General features: G+C 45.9%; 1 long non-coding RNA gene across 1 annotated transcript in view; it reads right to left on the bottom strand.

The window, feature by feature from the left end:
* The window catches only part of LOC138300462 (uncharacterized), a 111,364-nt gene that overhangs the window by 79,317 nt on the left and 11,841 nt on the right, over positions 1–20,206 (bottom strand). The window contains exon 2 of the long non-coding RNA XR_011204944.1: positions 17,122–17,272. This is a non-coding gene — a long non-coding RNA (uncharacterized lncRNA). The remainder of the gene's footprint in view (positions 1–17,121; positions 17,273–20,206) is intronic.

Genomic DNA, 20,206 nt, shown 5'->3' with positions numbered 1-20,206 from the left:
ACATGCCCAGGAAGTCACCCATTTTAGCAGGACTTTAGCACCTAAAGGACTTTAAGGACACATTCAAAACAGTGCCCATCAGCCTTTACTTAGCATATCAAAGAATAGTCTAGCTAATGAGACTTATGTGCACATTGTGTACTTACCTCCTCCTCTGGTGCATCATAGAGCTGTTCATACAGGGGCAGGACCCCCTCCACCAGCATTTCCATCTCCTGGAGTGAGAAGGCATGGGCTTTATCACCTTTAGGATGTGGCATGAGTGCTCCCAGAGGCAGTACACAGCAGCTCAGATCGTGGCGGTCTTGCTCGCAGCAGTGTCAGGAGTCAAGTGAGAGATGAAGTATGAGATGGCATCCACGTCCACCACGTAAGAGACCGTCACTGCCAGCGGAGATCGCCATTGGCCTTAGACCACCATAGACAGCTATGTGTTCTAATAGCAATGTTTACCGCAGGAGTATCCACCTACTGCCATGGTGACTTCCGCCAGCAGTCGCAGGCCGTTTGCTATTGTCCAGTGCAGTAAGTCAGGCAGTTGCCATTTTAAGGCCCTTAGATGGTCTGAAAAGTTAATTTCACGATGCGTCACAAGATCGGAAACATATATACTCCATTGTCTTCTGTGCTGACATTACCTAACCATGTATGAAAGTCCAGATTGAGGTGACATGTTGTCATGGTGATAAGATAAAAGTAAGGTATCTTTAGTGGCAGAGTCAGCACCCTTTTTGGCAATTGGCTAGATAGTTTTTTTGCTTTTTTATGCAATGTATAGTTGGATGTCCATATAACAGATGCTTTCTGAATCATGCGTTTACATTTCCAAGTCATAATTGACAGAAGGGGATGAGATTCCACCAAGATGACATCATTAACATTGGTTTGTGCTGTGTACCATGTTCCTACTGTATCATTTGCCATGTCACATTATGATATGAGACAAGGCCTGTCATGGAGAGAACTTTGGGCTCTTGAAGGCAAGATTCCGTAGCATTGTTAAGTCTGGTGGAGCTCTCCTCTACTCACCTACCAATGTTGTGTCAGATCATTGTGGCCTGCTGCTTGATCCACAACCTCACCCTGAGGCATCAGATCCCATACAACCCTGATGAGGGGGAGACAGCAGTTCTACCGGGTGAGAATGCAGAAATGCCAAGTGAGGATGACAGCGATGAGGATGAAGGTGGAGACATCCAGGCAGATCTCATCAATCAGTACTTCTCCCGAGTGTACACTCAGTAGGGTAGTGGTGGGGTTATAGATATTTGAGAAGGGTCTTTCTAAGACCTTCAGACATGTTATCCATTGCTTTGCAATACATAGCCTAGCTTTTACTGTAAAATAGTAAATGGAGTTTAATCTATTGTGATGTTCTTTTTTGTTAGTGTTTGTCACAATGTACATTTTCAGATACCATTGTATTTGGAACATGTATTTATAGGTCATGCTGACCCTTAACTGCCTAAAATCCTTGTTTATCTCCTAAAATTCTTGTTGATCTCTTCACAATGCCATCCTCATGTGGACATTTCTGAACTGTGTCACTGGCATGTGGGTTTAGTTTGTCTGACATGTGAAGTGGACAAGGATTGATCCAGGTACTGTCTGACATTATATTGCTGGTGGATGAGTCCCATGCCCAGGCTGTCAGATCAGTTTGATGACTGTGTTTGTTTCACACAATAGACCTGTTTGCCATGGTATCGGGGTCCCATGGTGTCATGTGTGTGATAATGTGTTGATGACAAATTTCTTCCTGTGCAATCTATTCACTTAACTTTCTCATTGATTTGATCATGGTACTATCTTACTTTTATGTAGCTGTCACTGTGTTTCCTGATTGCAGGCCACTGTGAATGTGTCAAGACTGACATAGATGAGTAGAATGATTACAGATACCTGACCCCAGCAAGTGGAAGGTTCCCTGACTGGGGACAATTGTATTAACCTCTGTCTGTATAATAGGGTATGTTCACTTGATAGGTATTGTATGGGCATGTGATAAGGGTTTAGCTGATGACAAAGTTCACCAATCTGTTTGCCAATTTGGATAGACAAAGTCTGACATGTCACTTACTTCAGTGGTCTAAGGGATGTTAGTTACTAACACCTATGCTGATACACTAAATTGTAAAGTTGTACTTCACTGTGTGATTATTGGCATGTGGTCCGCCTATGTGCTGCACAGTGCTATGAATGGGGTTTGATGATTGTCCACTTGTAGCATTGTGTATGCATTAAACCAAGAATCAACAGTCCATATGACCTGTCTATTCCCACATTTGCTACATTTGAGTGTATCATGAGAATTTCAAGAAAATTCACAGTTAGCTGTTTAAAATAGTTATAATATGACTCTCAAACATTTATTGTAATTTAGTTGTGTTTATTTACAAGTGCACAGGAAAATAAAATGAATGGGATCAACGCAAGAAAGTGCAAAGAGTGAAGGCTTCAGTCATGGTGGATGTTATCATCAGGATAGCTGCTACATTTGGAGTCTCAAGTTCAGTGCCCTACTATCCATGACAAATGTGGTCATAGAAGAGTGAACAGGTTGTATCAGTGGCCCACAAGGGGAACCAGTCATTAGAGGATCACTTCCTGGCAGTGGCTGCAGTTTTGGCATCTGCGCCTCCTGGTTGTTATGGTGGATGTTCATGTTTGTAGGGGGGTATTCAGCTACAGAGGCAAGAGTGTCTGAAGCATGTCCTACCCCTGTGTAGTAGGCTCACCTGGCTTATAGTGGGTACCTTGGGGTACTTACACCTTGTGCCAGGTCCAGTTATCCCTTATTACTAGATTCGTAGGGTTGTAGCAGCTTTAGGCTGATAGAGGTAGCTATAGCAGAGCAGCTTCGGCTGAACTAGGAGACATGCAAAGCTCCTATTATACCACTTATATCATATAGCACTATTTCATAAGAAAACACAATACTCAGAGTTACTAAAAATAAAGGTACTTTATTTTAGTGACAACATGCCAAAAGTATCTCAGAGGATATACTACGTTAGGGGGTAAGTAATATAAACAAAATATACACACAAACCAAAATCAGGTAAGTAAAAGTAGTGCAACCACTGTAGAACACAATAGAATGCAATAGGAGACAATAGCCCTAGGTGCAACACAAACCTTATATTCAAAAAGTGGAATGCGAACCACAAGTGGACCCCAGGCCTAGTGTAGTGTGTAGAGGGTCGCTGGGAGTGTAAGAAAACACTAAGGTTGTCCAAGATACCTCACCCCAAGATCCTGAAAAGTAGGAGTAAAGTTATCCTACTACCCCAGAAAGACAGTAAAGTCGAGATAGGGGATTCTGCAAAAACAACAACTGACTGCAAAGCACTGAAGACAGATTCCTGGACCTGAGGACCTGCAAAGGAAGGGGACCAAGTCCAAGAGTCATGCAAATGTCCAGGGGGGCAGGAGCCCACTAAACCCTGGATGAAGGTGCAAAAGGGCTGCCTCTGGGTGGAAGAAACTGAAGATTCTGCAAAAACAGAAGGTGCCAGGAACTTCTCCTTTGGTCAGAAGATGTCCCACGGCGTGCTGGAGGATGCAGAGTTGTTTCCACGTAGGAATACTGCAAACGAGCCTTGCTAGCTGCAAGAGTCGCGGTTGAGGATTTTGGGTGCTGCCAGGGCCCAGGAAGGACCAGGAAGTCGCCCCTTGGAGGAGGAGACAAAGGGGGCACTCAGCAACACAGAGAGCCCATGCAGAAGCACCTGAACAGGCATTTAGGAAATCTGAGCACAACAGTTGTCTCAGCACAACAAAAGGGGGTCCTACGAAGTAGGAGGTCAACTCAGCGAGTTGGGCAATGCAGGACGGAGTGCTGGGGACCTGAGCTGTGCTGTGCCCGAAGGAAGTCTTGAAAAAGTGCACACTAGCCCTAGCAGCTGTAGATCACGCAGTACACAGGATTACTGTCTGCCATGGGGAGGCAAGGACTTACCTCCACCAAATTTGGACAGAAGGACCACTGGACTATTGGGGTCACTTCGATCGAGCTCCTGTGCTCCAGGGACCACGCTTGTCAAGATGAGAGGGGACCCAGACGACCGGTGATGCAGAAGTTTGGTGCCTGCGTTGGCAGGGGGACGATTCCGCAGACCAACAGGAGATTTCTTCTTGGCTTCCGGTGCAGGGTGAATGCAGACATCCCTCAGAGCATGCACCACCAGGAAACAGTTGAGAAAGCTGACAGGATGAGGCGCTACAATGTTGCTGGTAGTCTTCTTGCTACTGTGTTGCGGTTTTGCAGGCGTCATGGAGCAGTCAGTGGTCGATCCTAGGCAGAAGTCAAAGAGAGAAGTGCAGAGGATCTCTGGTGAGCTCTTGCATTTGTTATCCCACGAGAAACCCACAGGAGAGACCCAAAATAGCCCTCAGAGGAGGATTGGCTACCCAACCAGGTAAGAGCCTATCAGGAGGGGTCTCTGACTTCACCTGCTGGCACTGGTCAAATCAGAGGTCTCCATTGTGCCCTCACACCTCTGCATTCAAGATGGCAGAGGTCTGGAACACACTGGAAGAGCTCTGGGCACCACCCCTGGGGTGGTGATGGACAGGGGAGTGGTCACTCCCCTTTCCTTTGTCCAGTTTTGTGCCAGAGCAGGGGCTGGGGGATCCCTGAACCGGTGTAGACTGGTTTATGCAAGGAGGGTACCATCTGTGCCCTACAAAGCATTTCCAGAGGCCAGGGGAGGCTACTCCTCTCAGGCACTTAACACCTATTTCCAAAGGGAGAGGGTGTAACACCCTCTCTCAGAGGAAATCCTTTGTTCTGCCTTCCTGGGACTGGGCTGCCCAGGCCCCAGAGGGGCAGAAACCTGTCTGAGGTTTGGCAGCAGCGGTAGCTGCAGAGAAAACCCCAGAGAGCTAGTTTGGCAGTACCTGGGGTCCATGCTAGAGCCCCGGGGATGCATGAAATTGTCTCCCCAATACCAGAATGCTATTGGGGGTGACAATTCCATGATCCTAGACATGTTACATGGGCATGCTCGGAGTTACCATTGTGAAGCTACACATAGGTATTGACCTATATGTAGTTCATGTAGTTCACACGTGTAATGATGTCCCCTGACTTTTGCCCTGAACAATGTGGGGGTACCATGGCTAGTGCCAGGGTGCCCTCACACTTAGAATCTTTGCACCTAAACTTCACAAAGTGAGGGTTAGACATATAGGTGACTTATAATTTACTTAAGTGCAGTGTAAACTGGCTGTGAAATAACGTGGACGTTATTTCACTCAGGCTGCAGTGGCAGTCCTGTGTAAGAATTGTCTGAGCTCCCTGTGGGTGGCAAAAGAAATGCTGCAGCCCATAGGGATCTCATGGAACCCCAATACCCTGTACCTAGGTACCATATGCTAGGGAATTATAAGGGTATTCCAGTGTGCCAATCAGAATTGGTAAAATTAGTCACTAGCCTGCAGTGACAATTTTAAAAGCAGAGAGAGCATAAACACTGAGGTTCTGGTTAGCAGACCCTTAGTAATACAGTTGGGCACCACACAGGGAACACATATAGGGTACAACTTATGAGCACTGGGGTCCTGGCTAGCAGAATCCCAGTGACACAGGCAAAAACAAACATACATATAAGTAAAAAATGGGGGTAAGATGCCAGGCAAGATGGTACTTTCCTACACCCTGGCAGAGCCTCCATCCCACTGGCTTCCACAGATGTAGAAGGGGCTGATGTTACATGGCCAGTGGAAGGGATTAGTGTTGTGGACAGACCATGCTCAGGGTGGTGTTAAGTCTCTCAGCACCTCTGTTAAGGAGACCATGTTGGAGTTGAGGGCCTCCCACTGTTGCATTACTTCTTGGTGGTTGTCCCTCTGCAGCTGCTTGATCGTCCTGATTATGGTAAGTACCTGGCCCATCATGCCTTGGGACTATTGGTGGCAGGTCCTTCATTGTCAGGGTTTTCCACTAGTGACTCCGGTACCTGTACTGGGGGGGCACATGAAGGTAGAAACTGTCCTAGGGACAAAGGTTTGGGGAAAATGGTTGCTTGGGATGTTGATTCAACAGGGCTGGGTGGGGCCGATGTGGGCAGGGTGAGGCTGACAGTTGTAGACTGACCAGGTATCCCAGATGGTCCAGAGTTGAGGAAGTGGCTGTCTCAAGTGTCCTCTCCATGGGCCCAATGGCATGTACACCTGTAAAAGAAGTGGAACATACAGTTACAGATCGTAATACAACATGTGGTATCGAACTTTGATAGGTAGTTATGCTTTGTGCCATGTACAGAAAGGCTTTGCTTGATCCCCTGATATGACAGTGCCACCTGCTTTCAAATCTGGAGCACAGCTATGTGGAATACAGACAATTCCTATATTTTTCATGTTACCTCCCAGTTAGCAGTACTCAGTATTGAGTCATCAAACAGCTGTGCTATGTAATGTGGAAACTGGCTTGTCCATCAAATTAGGAGTAACCATTCTATCTGGCCATATATGTCAGGTTACACCAAGTACAGCACACTGCATATATGTGCGTTCTTCCCTGGTGAGTATATTTCAATAGTTAATGGGAGGTAGAAGGGACAGTTAAGCAGAGGACACAGCTATTGCTGCATGTTGGTGGGATTGTACTGGCAGATGCCCATACCATTGCTGTCATTGCCATAGTACAATTGTGGAGCATTCAGGTGGGTTTAGTCGATTGTTTAGTTGACATGCACAGCAGTTTTTGTAGAGGAACACTGTTCTGGTTTTCTTCCTGGTGGCAGTTGTAGTGCAGTCAGTCTCTGTACTACCCCCACCATGCAAAGCACTGTGCCCCCAGGTGTGTTTAGTTGACATATGGAATGCCAAGCAGAGGTATTAGGACAGTTGGACACAGGGGTGATGAGTGGGTTGGTAGTCAAGATATCAAAAGGTGATCAATGACCGTGCCAGACAAAGCTTTTGTGTGACATCATAGGTGTTGTGACTTACCCGACTCCACTCTCCCAGGTATTCCTGTCAAGCCCTTAGGATGCAGGATGGCCAAGATTTTCTCCTCCCACAATGTGAATTGTGGAAGAAGAGGTGAGGGACCACCGCCAGTCTTGCTGACTCCCAGCTGGTGCCTGGTGGCCATGGAACAGACCTTCCTCCTCTTCCTGATGTTCTCCCTTGTTAATGGATGGATGGCTACAGAATTCATCCTGCCACATCTCCATTCTCCTGATGATAGTAGTTTGATGATCTTGAGCTCCAAATAGGTGTGGCTCTACTCTGATAATGTCGTCCACCATGACCTCAACTCGTCAGTGAAACAGGGATTTTTTCGTGGGGGCATAGTGGTGCTGGAAAACATGGAAAAGTGATGAAAACGGATGATGAGGTGTGGGTGCTGTGTTGTTTGTGGGTTACGGGTGGTGCCTGATATGCAGAGTACTAATTTGTGTTTTGGGTATGTTGTGGAGATGTGGGATGAGTGTTTTGTAAGTGTGGAGTCGTGTCTGATCTATGGTTTTTAAATTATAGTTGCTATCTCTGACTTGCTGTGTGTGGCATTCTGGTTGCAAAGGATTGAGGAGTATGAAGGGGTGCGTTTTATAGTGCAGTTTTTGGGTGTGTCGGGTGTGTGGATATTTGTCAGGTGTGTGCAATTCAAACTATCTAATGTGGTGTTGTGTATTACTGTGGTGCCGCTGAACGCTGCAGTTCGCACCGCCATTGGTTTTCCACCGTGGAAGAACCGCTACAGTGAATTGTGGATCGCAGTGTCCTGGTTGTGTTGGGATTTTGGCTGTCTTTTAGCGGGCTTGCCTTTGTAATTCGTAATATGGTCATCTGTATGACTGCCAACATGGCGTGCTTTTGGCGGACACCACCACAACGGTCTTACACTCATACCACCAAACTTGTAAAGAGGCCCAATATGTCCAATTCAAACAGGACATCATCATGAGAGTGAATTACTGTTCTGTATGATATGGTTGTAATCTCATCGTGACTATAGTTACATTTAGTGCACTTACACAGATGGCATCTGACTCAGTTTTCCTTGTTCAAGCAGGGGATGTTCATGTAGTGACAGTATATTGTTCATCTCCTTTGCTATACTGTCACTACATAGACATCCCCTACTTGAGCAAGGAAAACTGAGTGAGGAGCCTACTGCTAGCAGCAGATGGATGCCCCGATTGCAAACTCCCACTTTTGGATGGAGCAACAGTGGGAAAACACACAAAGCACAGGAGGAGTGGCCACCACCAGCTTGCACCACCCCTAAGGTTTTGAATGTGAGGTGACCCTTCCATTTCATATTCCTCTATCTTCCATGGGAGGAAAATAGGCTATCATGGATAGGGAAGTGACCTCTTCCCACAGGAAGTGGTCACATAGTGGATGTAGCCACATTAAGGTAGATGACCCATTGGTCACTACTAGGTACTCCCGTAAAGAAAGAAGACCTTAGGCTCGAGAACTGAAGTCCTGCTGCATGAAGAAAAATGCGCCAAGCCCTGACTGCTGCACCCAGGACTCTAACTTGACAATTGCTGATGAGGGGTTGCTCAGACATCAAACAGACTATAAAAATCCCCAGTGGACTGCCACCCTTCTAAAAGTTGATGAATATCTCCTACCAGAGTGAAGACATCATTCTTCTGCAACCAAGACTAAAAGACAAGTGAAGTCCAGTTCCCTGACTGGCTGCTGACAAAGGAACCAGACACCACAGCCAGACCGAATTCCATTTGACAGACCAGAGGACAAAACTTGTGTGCCAAGTTTGGTGGCACTGTGACCACCAGTGGCTGAACCATGCAATAGCACCAGGTACTGGCCAATCAATGTCGGACAACGGGAAGGAAAGTCAACTCTGGACTCCAAAAGGACCAGAAGGAAGACCCAGTCAAGTGACTGAAGAAACCACCAGAACAACCCACCAGAGTGGCCCTGCTGACCTGTAAGTGACCCTCAAAGTGACCGAGCTTCTGCTTCCAAGGGCACCTTTGCGCACAGCTCTTGGCTCATCTATCTGCACCCAGCCTCCCTAGGCCCTACACCGGAGAACCAACTGTGCACTCAGGGTTCCCCACCCCTTGCAACCTCTACACTCCAAGGAAACTCACCAGACTTACCTGGAAGTTCACCTGGGCAATGCTTTTCTAAGTGGTCCCACATAGTGGTCCTTCACCAGCTCAAAGGACTTTTCAGCAGCTCTTCCTGTCAAAATAGAGAACCACCTGAACTCCTCCTGCTGGCCCACAGTACTTCTCAACAGCCTTGACCTAAGAACAAAAGAAGATATCGGTAAATGCATTTCCTCATTTTATATGCATGTGTACATTTTTCTCCCATTGATTCCCATGGTGTGTAGTTACGCATGAAAACACAACTTTTGCTAAACTTTGAAAAATCATAACATAAAAAAATACTTACCCGATTTTGATCTTAAAAAGATATAAAAATCTCAAGTATGTCTGTAGATTTGGTCTTGAGTTATTCATTTGAGTGTGTGTCTTCATTTATTGATACTGTGTGAACAACAAATGCTTTGCACTTCGCCAAGATTAGCCTAACTGCTAGACCAAGCTACCATAAAAATGTGAGTATTAGGTGGTCTAGTTTTTACCTCTGTAATCCAACATGTGGTTTCCCAAACTCTCTGCACAGTGGGCCTAGCTTTGCATACTATGTAGAGAGCCAGCCTCCTGCATTTGGTATCTCAGACGGTGAGATAAAGACTTTGAATTTGTTGATACCACTTTGTCAATTTGTGAGCACACAAATAACTCTCCAAACTATCTTTAGCTTAGTTGCATTCTTTTCAATTGGCTACAATTTTTGCTAATTTGTAAAATAACTGCTAAGGCCCTGGTTAAGTTCCTACATTGATAGTTAGAATTTAAAAGTCCTTACTTTAGTTGGCCTCATCCAAAAAGTGGTTCCAAACATATAAAAATGCTCCAGCTTTAGGACAGTAAACATGACAGATTCAAACAACTAGAGCCAGGAGCTCAACCAGGCCCCTTACCAGCATATAACTATGACCAGTTAAGGAAACTCTGCAAACTGTACTAGATTTGTACTGGGAAAAATGCCAGCACAGACAAGCTTTGGCTTCTGGTGGCCCAGTATGTGAAAGACTACTTCGTAGAAGAAGTAGATGTTGAAGCCTCTGGTAGAGAGGACGATGCTGTGGGCAAAGGGGGAGAAGGTAGCTCCTCTGTCTCAAGTCCAGGAGCCCCCTCAGAGGCGGATGTGGCTCTAGACAAGTTATCCGAAAGGGTGGCCTTAGAGACTCAACTTTTGGAAATAGAAATGTAAAGAAGAGAGCTGGGCTTAGCACGCATCTCTGGTGGCAGCTTACTAATTAATAGGGACGAAGAAAGACCTTTCAACCTAAGACTCCCAAAAGGAGTTGCCCCCCTACCAAGGAGATAATATCCAGAAATGGTTCATTGCTTTTGAAAGAGCCTCCAGTGGGATGGAAATCCAAATGAAGCACAGGTGAACTCTGCTTATGGGAATTATTCTCAAGAAAGTGCTGGGATAGCTTCCTGACACTGAATGAAACAGATGCTAAATCCTATGACCTCATGAAGTGTATCCTGATTCAAGGCTTTAGATTTACCACTGAGGAATACTGCATAAAATTCAGCATAGCTCAGAAATCCCAAAGTCATTCCTGGGTAGAATTTGTGGATTTCTCAGTAAAAGTTCTAGGTGGTTGGTTGGAATACACCAAGGTACATGATTATAAAGGGCTGAATGATTTGATGATGAAAGAAGCCCTTTTTGAGTAATTGTGTCCATGAAAAGTTGCACCAGTACCTAATAAACTTGGGGACAGTTTACCCCCAAGAGTTTGGGAGGGAGACTGATCATTGGGTGAGAACTTAGGCAAACGTAAGAGTCAGAGAAGCTCCCCAAGAGTAAAAGATGGATCATCCTAGAAATAAAAAAGGAGTCACACAAGTCCTGAAAACAAGTCAACTATTAAACCCCTAGTGGTAGAGAGGGTGGAGTTCTCCGTAGCGCCCGTTCACATTGCCTTTGACATCAAATGGAATGCAACATACATAATCGCGTTGAAAATCAGGCGCAAACAGCACCATGCAGTTTGCAAGGCCACGGCTATCTTGTTCTGCGCTCTGCTTATGCTGTTGGGTCTATTTTTCCATCCCTATTTATCCATTTAATCCTCTACCCCCCATTTTTATTTAATGTATTAGCCTCTCATATAGCATCTCTATATTTACTTTTTTTAGTCCTGTAGTTGTGACTTTTTCTTTTTGTTTTTTCTTCCTTCCTTCATTCTCTTTTTCTTCTCATCTCTTCACCCCACCACACCCAGTACCATGACAGATTGTAGCAGTAGCCGCCTACCTTGTGGGCAGCAGCACCGGCAAGGGGTGCAGCTTAGCCCCATCTTCAGCGAGGAGGATGTGCCAGCACTAGTTTGTTTGTGCAGCAAAACCTCCTCTCCATGCTGATAGTAGGCGGCAGGCCTAGTTTGGGTTACACCCTTCCGGAGTGTTGACTGCTGGGAGAGAGCGCGCCAGCTGGTTCATCAGCACACTGGGACCCAGCGCACCCAGCAGCAGTTGATGCACCATTGAGTGGACATCATTGTCTGCTAACAGTACCTGCTTGACCTGCTGGGAGTTGAGGTGTCAGGGCCTGGCGAGTAATAGTTATTTACTTTTATTTATTGTTGTGTGTGTTGTTTTTCCACAATGCAAGTTGCTGTTTTGACTCACCCTGCGACAGTGAGGCATGCCATAGGTGCCATAGGTGTCATAGGTGCCATAGGAGTGAAATCTCCTCTTGCAATACATTTCTTGCAGGAAGGTGTCCCTTCCTGGACAGGAAACAATCATCCCCTCAACACAGGCATCCTTGCAGCATGGTGCAGGGTGCATGCATTGGCTCATGGTAAAACACTGTGTGCCAACACAGGGTAAAAGGAGGACAGGAATGTGCCATATCTATTGTCCATACAGCACATTCCTGCCCTCGCCTTTTGACTCAGGGAAGTGCTGTAAGAAGGCTTGCAGTGCTCTTCTGCAGCAAAAGTTTGTAAATAATAACATGGCTTGTAGTTTAGGAAATTTGGACTAGGGTTTAGCTGCAGGAATTAGGAAAGTAAAAGTAATAGGTCATCTTGAGTTGAGTCCGTCATATTGGCAATCTGATATAGAAAAGTACAGCGTTACTGTATTTGGCCCCGCCCACTTGTCCCCAAAAAAATTTGGAAGATTAACTGTACTACTAATATTTTATTTTTAGCTTCTTTATTTCTTACCTGAGCACCCAAGCGGAAGAAGAGGGAACAGGATCCAAGGGTCGGGAAGGAGAGGGTGCCAGTACTTCCAGTGCCACTACAAATGCGGATGCTGGCAGATCAGCTGGCCCCAGGAAGTCACCTCTCCTCATTTCAAATATTTTTCTTTTAGTTTTACTGTGCCTGTCTCCTTTTTTTGTACTTAATTGTGTTCTATGTAAGGTTTGCTCGATTCTTGTTATCCCTGCATTTATCTACTCATTTACTTGTTTTTTCTGTGCCTACCTTCCTCCTGTCTGCAGTCTGTATTAACTTTCTTCTGCTTTGTTACTATTTACTATGCTTAACTTTCCGTTCTCCTCTTATATATCTTGCGGAATGGTACTTAATACTAGGACAGACGTTTAGGACAGGTACCTACTGATAAGATTGCATGCCCAAGTCAGCTTTTCTACACAAGTTTGTGAAGATTTTCTTTGCCTTGCTCATGCCCATTGCATTTGACAACCAATACCTCATAATAGGTTCACCTGTATTGACCAAAGTATTCCACCCCTTTATTGCACTTCAGTGACTTTGCAGAGCTCTGCCCCTCTATTACGAAACATTTGCGGTTGATGATTTGTCGGCCTTGCTTTTTTAACAGCCAACAACATTCGTATAGTGAATGATAGAAGAAGATAGAACTCTAATGCTCTATTTTGGTTATATTTATTTTGCTGGAACTAAATTGTCTAACTTTTTTTCCAGTTGCACCGACCACCACTGTCGGGCCAGCACCAGCACGCCGGATGTGGCAGCGATCAGAGGGGGAGAACCGGCGGCAGAAGGGACGGGTGCTGGTAAGTCATATTGCTCTTGCTCATTGGCAATTACTGAGATATTCACTGCAAGGGTGTTGCTTGTGGAGCACCTGGTTGAGCAGCTGCAGTGAGGATTGAGTTCTTAATTCTAATGGCCTATTTTCTCTGCAAATCATCAGATTGAATGGAAGCTACCAATGTTGGCTTGATTGAAAAGCAAAGGATGGATGGCGGAAAGAAAGAATGGGTGAAATATTATAGGAGTGAAAGGATGTGTGGGTGAAAGGAAAAGAAAGCTGCACAGGTGAAGGAGATGAATGGGTAGGTGAAGATAGTTGAAGGGGGAGAAAGGGGTGAAAGGGTTCCTCAGTGGGTGAAGGAAGGGAGGGTAAATAAGTATGCTTGGGAGGGGAACTGGTGGATGGCAATGAACGATACATGGGTAAATGCCAGAAAATAGCTGAAAGCAGGGTGTTTGAAACGATGAATACTGGATAGGTGAATCTATGGATAGAAGGGTGGATAAATATGGATGACTGGATTGGAATAGTGAAAGACTGGATGAGAGAGTAAAAGCTTAAATCAAATGGTGGGTATCAAAGGGTGAATAGATTAGATGAATGAAAAGATGAGTGTATAATTGCTTGACTCAAGAAGAAATAAGCTGTTGTGAAGAGGGATGTGTCTGCTGTTCACCTTATTCGCTTGCTTGATTTGCATGGTTATCAAAGTTTTGGTTAAAAGTGGGGGTATTTGAATTTTCTGTCTTCTCTCTTAACTCCCTGTAGTTGAAGCAAAGAAGATATATCCTCCCACCCATCGTGGTCATACCTCCCTCCCCATTAGTCACTATGCTACTATGAGTATGTAACTGCAGTGAACAATAGTCATTTATGTGCAATGTGTGCTTCTGCTCCAGTTAATACAGCATTTACAAAGTTCGCAATGCAGTCAAACTTAAAAAGGTGTTTCCCTTCCACCTCAGTGCCCACTCTGTCACCTCCTAGTACTTCTGTCCTTTATTTATTTCCAAACTTCTGTCCCAGGCCACCCAAAAAAAATGTAAATTCCTTTTGCCATGTGCCACATTTATGTATAAGTTAATAATATCACAAAACAAAATAAAATTATGGACGGAGTGTTGAAACTTTTCAAACACTCACAGATCTGGGTTTAATCCATTGTTATTTAGCTCGGCATGTCACCCCAGTTTGGACCCAGCCGTATGCAAATCAGTTTCAAGACTGATTTGCATATGGCTGGGTCCAAACTAGGGTGGCATGGTGAGCAAAAGAACAATGCATTAAACCCAGATCTGTGAGTGGGGGTGAGTGTTTGCGTTGTTCAGCACTCCGTCCATCATCTTTTTGTGTTGCTAAAGTTGCTCTAAGTGGGAAGGGTATGCCCAGACGTGGGTCCCTTGCTCACTGTGCCACTGGTTTTAAGATAGCCTGGCTGATGAAGGGTGAAACCGGTCCCAGGATGCTTGTTTCTGGTCCAGGGAGGACCTGGCTTGGCAGTTTGGTCTGGATTGTTCCCATGAGGGAGCAGGGTCAAGACTAATTTGCATATGTCTGGGTCCAAACTGGAGTGGAATGGTGAGCAAAAGAACGATGGATTAAACCCAGATGTGTGACTGGGGTGAGTGTTTGCATTGTTCAGCACTCTGTCCATCATCTTTTTGTGCTGCTATAGTTGCCTTAAGTGGGAAGGGTATACCCAGACGTGGGTCCCTTGCTCACTGTGCCACTGTATTTAAGCTAGCATGGCTGATGAAGGGTGAAACCCTGGAACTGGTCCCAGGATGCTTGTTTCAGGTCCAGGGAGGACCTGGCTTGGCAGTTTGGGCTGGATTGTTCCCATGAGGGAGCAGGGTCAAGACTGATTTGCATATGGCTGGGTCCAAACTGGAGTGGAATGGTGAGCAAAAGAACGATGGATTAAACCCAGATCTGTGACTGGGGTGAGTGTTTGCATTGTTCAGCACTCCGTCCATCCTCTTTTTGTGCTGTTAAAGTTGCCCTAAGTGGGAAGGGTATGCCCAGACGTGGGTCCCTTGCTCACTGTGCCACTGTATTTAAGCTTGTAATGCTGATGAAGGGCGAAACCGTGAAACTGGTCTCAGGATGCTTGTTTCAGGTCCAGGGAGGACCTGGCTTGGCAGTTCGGGCTGGACTTTTCCCATGAGGGAACAGGGTCAATACTGATTTGCATATGGCTGGGTCCAAACTGGGGTGGCATGGTGAGCAAAAGAACGATGGGTTAAACCCAGATCTGTGACTGGGGGTGAGTGTTTGCATTGTTCAGCACTCTGTCCACCATCTTTTTGAGTTGCTAAGTTAATAATATGTCATGGATTCCATAATGGATTCATACCAGATCAAATTGTGCGCTTTTGACATTTGGACATCACCTCAACTACAGTGAGGCATGTGTGGGTAAAAAATTGCCCTGTAACTTGTCCTAAAAAATACACCACATCAAATTCCAGTGGCCCTAGGTGACCAGCAAGTTACTGCTACTGTGCCACTGAACTTTTTTCAATTATTTTTAACAGAGCACGGTTTATAATTTGACATTTTTATTTTTGTTTCCTGCTATAGCTACTCCTGGTGGACATCATCATCCAACTCATCAGGAGATAGTAGCACGGCTCCAGCAGCAGAGGCTGGAGGGCATCAGAAACATATGTCAGCGGCTTGTAGCCCTCCAGGAGGAGGAGGAGACCAAGGCAGCGCTTATGGCCACCAGTCCTAGCTCCTCCAGCCAGCGACCAGCTCCTCCAGCCTCCCAGCAGTGCCGGCAACACCATGGAAGCCGGCAGCCAACCCGTCACAGTTCCACCACTGCTGCCCCCGCCCCCTCCCCATGCCCGGCTCAGGACCGCATATTCCAACACCGTGTCCTAGAAAAACTTGTGCGACTGCACAGACGAGTGGCACACAATGAGGCCATCCTCACTGATACCGGACCCGACTCTAACTTGGACGTGCCTTCTTTGGACCATTTTTTAAATATTTTGTGTTAGTGGGAGGGACACTTGTGGATAGAGAGGGTGGGGGAGGGAGTTGGGACGGCATGTGTAAGTTACTTGGGCCCATATTTATACTTTTTGACGCAACAACTGCGCCAACGCAGTTGCGCGTACATTTTTTTACCACCAGCTAATGCCATTCCAACGCGCCATGCAGGCGCCTTATTTATTGAATGACGTTAGCCGGCGCTGCGGACTGGTGTGCGTCAAAAAAATGACTCACACCAGGCAGCTCCGGCGTAGGGGAAAATGGAGCTTGGGCGTCAAAAAATGGGGCAAGTCAGGTCTGAGGCAAAATTCAGGCCTCAACCCGATTTGCGCCATTTTTTTTACGCCCAACCCCCATTGAAATGACTCCTGTCTTAGCTGGGCGCCGTTTTTTAAGGCCTGCCCCCTCCTGTGCGTCAAAATGACGTCACAGTATAAATATGGGGCACAGGCCTTAAAGTCATTTTTTGGAAGGGAACGCCTACCTTGCATATAATTAACGCAAGGCTGGTTCCCCCTTCCAAAAAATGGCGCACATGGTCGAACTTTGACGCCCGCTGCGTCGGACGTCAAAGTATAAATACGGGGCAGGGTTTGCGCCGAATGTGCGTCAAAAATTTTGACGCAAATTCGGCGCAAACAGAGTATAAATATGCCCCGTGGACTTTTTAGGAATGGGGCTATTTGTTTGGGGAGAGGGGTGGGCCTGATGTAGGTGGAAAGGGTGAGTGTTCTATTTGTAAAAATAAAAGGGGATCATTAATGTTACTTTATTTATGCCTCAGTCAAATGTTTTTTTGGTGTTTTAGTTTGGACTGCTGTTCTTAGTGAGGCCTGCTAGTAAAAAGTGTATGTCATTTGCTTATACAAGTACCATGCTCTATTGCCCTGTGCAACTGAACTATATTGATCACTACGGGATGATTGTCATTGCCTATTTAGTCTAAAAAATCCTCGATAACACATAGACAAGTAAGACAGCATCTTCTCTAGTAGGAGTTTAATTACTAACTAAACAAGTTAACTACTTCAATCCATAGTTCATTTCTTACCTGAATAGATGAAGCCAGTGAGTCGTCTTCTTCTTACTGTAGGGTTTTTCCCAAGATGGCATTGTAACTCTTAAGAGGGTGGCAGGTGAAAGTAGTAGCAGGATTGCACGCTAACCGTGAAGACAGAACTTCACAGGAGGTGTCACTCCAACTACAGGATTAATCAAAGGGTTATGCATCACTGTCTACTCGATTGAATGAATAGTAAAACAGATTTAGTGTGTCATTATAGCATAACCTTAGGAAGACTGAGACCAGACTACCACAATGACAGTATTTGACACATAGCAAAGAAGAGTCAGACCAGATATGATAAAATCTAGCAATATCAATTTCATCTAAGCAATGGTGGGGAGCTATGAAAACTAAACATAGGAAATTAAATCATGAAGGCCGTATGAAGTGGGCTCAGACTCGAGTGGTTGGACCAAACTAAGGCCCGTATTTATACTTTTTGACGCTAAACTGCGCTAACGCAGTTTAGCGTCAAAACATTTTGCGCCGGCTAACGCCATTCTGAAGCACCATGCGGGCGCCGTATTTATTGAATGGCGTTAGCCGGCGCAAGCAGACCGCCGCAGCCTGGTGTGCGTGGAAAAAAAACACGTACACCAGGCAGCGCCGGCGTAGGGAAAAATGGCGTTAGGGCGTCTTAAAAATGGCGCAAGTCAGGTTGACGCAAAAAAAAACGTCTTAACCCGATTTGCGCCATTTTAAACGACGCCCAGACGCCATTTACATGACTCCTGTCTTAGTAAAGACAGGAGTCATGCCCCCTTGCCCAATGGCCATGCCCAGGGGACTTCTGTCCCCTGGGCATGGTCATTGGGCATTGTGGCATGTAGGGGGGCACAAATCAGGCCCCCCTATGCCAAAAAAAATATATACAAAAAAAAAAAATTATACTTACCTGAACTTACCTGAATGTCCCTGGGGTGGGTCCCTCCATCCTTGGGTGTCCTCCTGGGGTGGGCAAGGGTGGCAGGGGGGGTCACTGGGGGCATGGGAGGGCAGCTGTGGGCTCATTTTGAGCCCACAGGTCCCTTAACGCCTGCCCTGACCCAGGCGTTAAAAAGAGGCTCAAATGCGGGGTTTTTTGACCCGACCACTCCCGGGCGTGATTTTTGCCCGGGAGTATAAATACGACGCATTTGCGTCGCAGTCATTTTTTTGGACGGGAACGCCTACCTTGCATCTCATTAACGCAAGGAAGGCGGTCACGCAAAAAAATGACGCTCTTTACTCATACTTTGGCGCTAGACGCGTCTAGCGCCAAAGTATAAATATGGCGTTAGTTTTGCGCCGAATTTGCGTCGAAAAAAACGACGCTAATTCGGCGCAAACGGAGTATAAATATGCCCCTAAGCCTTTATGGAACACACACAGAGTCATGAATGATGATGATTTGATTGGGCCGGTGTGGAATATTGCTCAGGTAGAAAGAGGCAGGTCATGCAGTGAGTTGATGTCGCTTTCACCACACCCTCCCCAGCAAGTGTCTGATTCATTTATGGTTCAAATTAAATCACACCTCAAAAAACCACACATCTCAGGGGAAGAGGGTTAGGAGCTCTATGAATGGATGGGAAATGGGATTTGGGAAAAGGGGTGACAAAGACAAATGATACGGGAAATAAACTGCAGCAGTATTCATTGGTGTGCTGAGCAGCACACCGCCATCTATCTGTTGTGAAAGGAAAGTGGAAACAAAGGGATAACTATGACACAATTCAGTCAAAAGCATGCAATAAACTGCTCTTCAGCCTCAGAGAGGCCCCAGCTAGTACATCCTAAATGTTTTGTTTTCTATTTTTGAAAAATAGAAATTATGGAAGGTTGAAGATAAACCACACAGTTCTAAAAATGATGGGGCAGATTTATAAATGGGCAGAGTGCAGTGTATGTAAAGGTGGGACAAGTACTTCTGTGTTTTTACATTTCCTGACAGTGAAATACTGCCAAGTTCGTTTTTCACTGTTGCAAGGCCTATCTCTCCCATTGGTTAACAGAGGTTAAGAGGAACCTCTGCCAAGGAGAAGAGCTGAGGAGAAGTGTTTCCCATGCCTGTGACTGTGCTTTGTTGGGATATCCTGCAGTTGCTGCTTCTACCTGTGAGACGGGACAACGCTGGACTTTGTGGTATATTCCTTCCTGAGAAGAATCTCCAAGGGCTTGAACTGAGCTTGCCCCTGTTCTGAAGTCTCAAAGACTTCGTCTTCCAGCACCAGGACTCTCTGCTGAGACTCCTGCCCTGCCAAGTGGTGCCTAATTCAGTCCCTAGACCCTTGGCAGAGGTTCCTCTTGCTTCCAGAAGCAAATCTTGAAGAAATCTAAAGTCTGGGGGTTTGGGTCCAATATTTATACCCCTTTCTGCCTTTGAGGTTGCCCAACTAGGCCCTTGAAAGGAGAAGCTAGTGGAAAATAAAGAAGATCCAAAGAAACTGACTTTGGGCGACTCCGGACTGACGCCGCTGCCGAATCGTGTGACAACACCTGCAACCGAAGCCATGCTCATCGCTGGAGTGCGAAGACCCTCCAGGCCCGATGCCGCTGCAGCCTTGCTGAAATCCGCGATACGTGGAAGTTGCTTCACCACCTCGTGACTGTTGGATACCAACTCTGCCAGAAGTGCACAGATCCAACGCTTCGCACCAATGCCACCTCACCTCCACTGCTCCACAGCAAGGACTCAACGTCCCTTCATGATGCCTCTGCTTCTTCGCTCCGCAGCACCAAAAACAATGCCACCTCTGATCCAGCGACACTGCAAATCCCGACTCCGTGCACCAGCTTGTTTCCTCATTTTCACAAGGTACGGTACCTGGGGGTCTGTGTGACTCCGTGATCGGTGCTATTGGCATCAGACTGTTGGGATTGTGCCGTGATATCACCATTTAAAAACATTTGTGTTTCTAAGCACTATATTGAAGTTTATTCTTTAAAAATTCATAACTTTGCTTGTGTATGTTGGATTTTTGTTGTTTTGGTCTTGTTTTGTTCAGATACATATTGGCTATTTTCTAACCTGGTGTTGAGTCCTGTTGGTGTGACTATAAAATGGTGAGGCCGCATAAATCAGACACAA

The sequence above is a fragment of the Pleurodeles waltl genome, chromosome 1_2, assembly GCF_031143425.1.
Source record: "Pleurodeles waltl isolate 20211129_DDA chromosome 1_2, aPleWal1.hap1.20221129, whole genome shotgun sequence".
Classification (NCBI taxonomy): Eukaryota; Metazoa; Chordata; class Amphibia; order Caudata; family Salamandridae; genus Pleurodeles; species Pleurodeles waltl.
The sequence above is the reverse complement of the archived record's forward strand: the minus strand, read 5'-3'. Positions and strand labels throughout refer to the sequence as shown.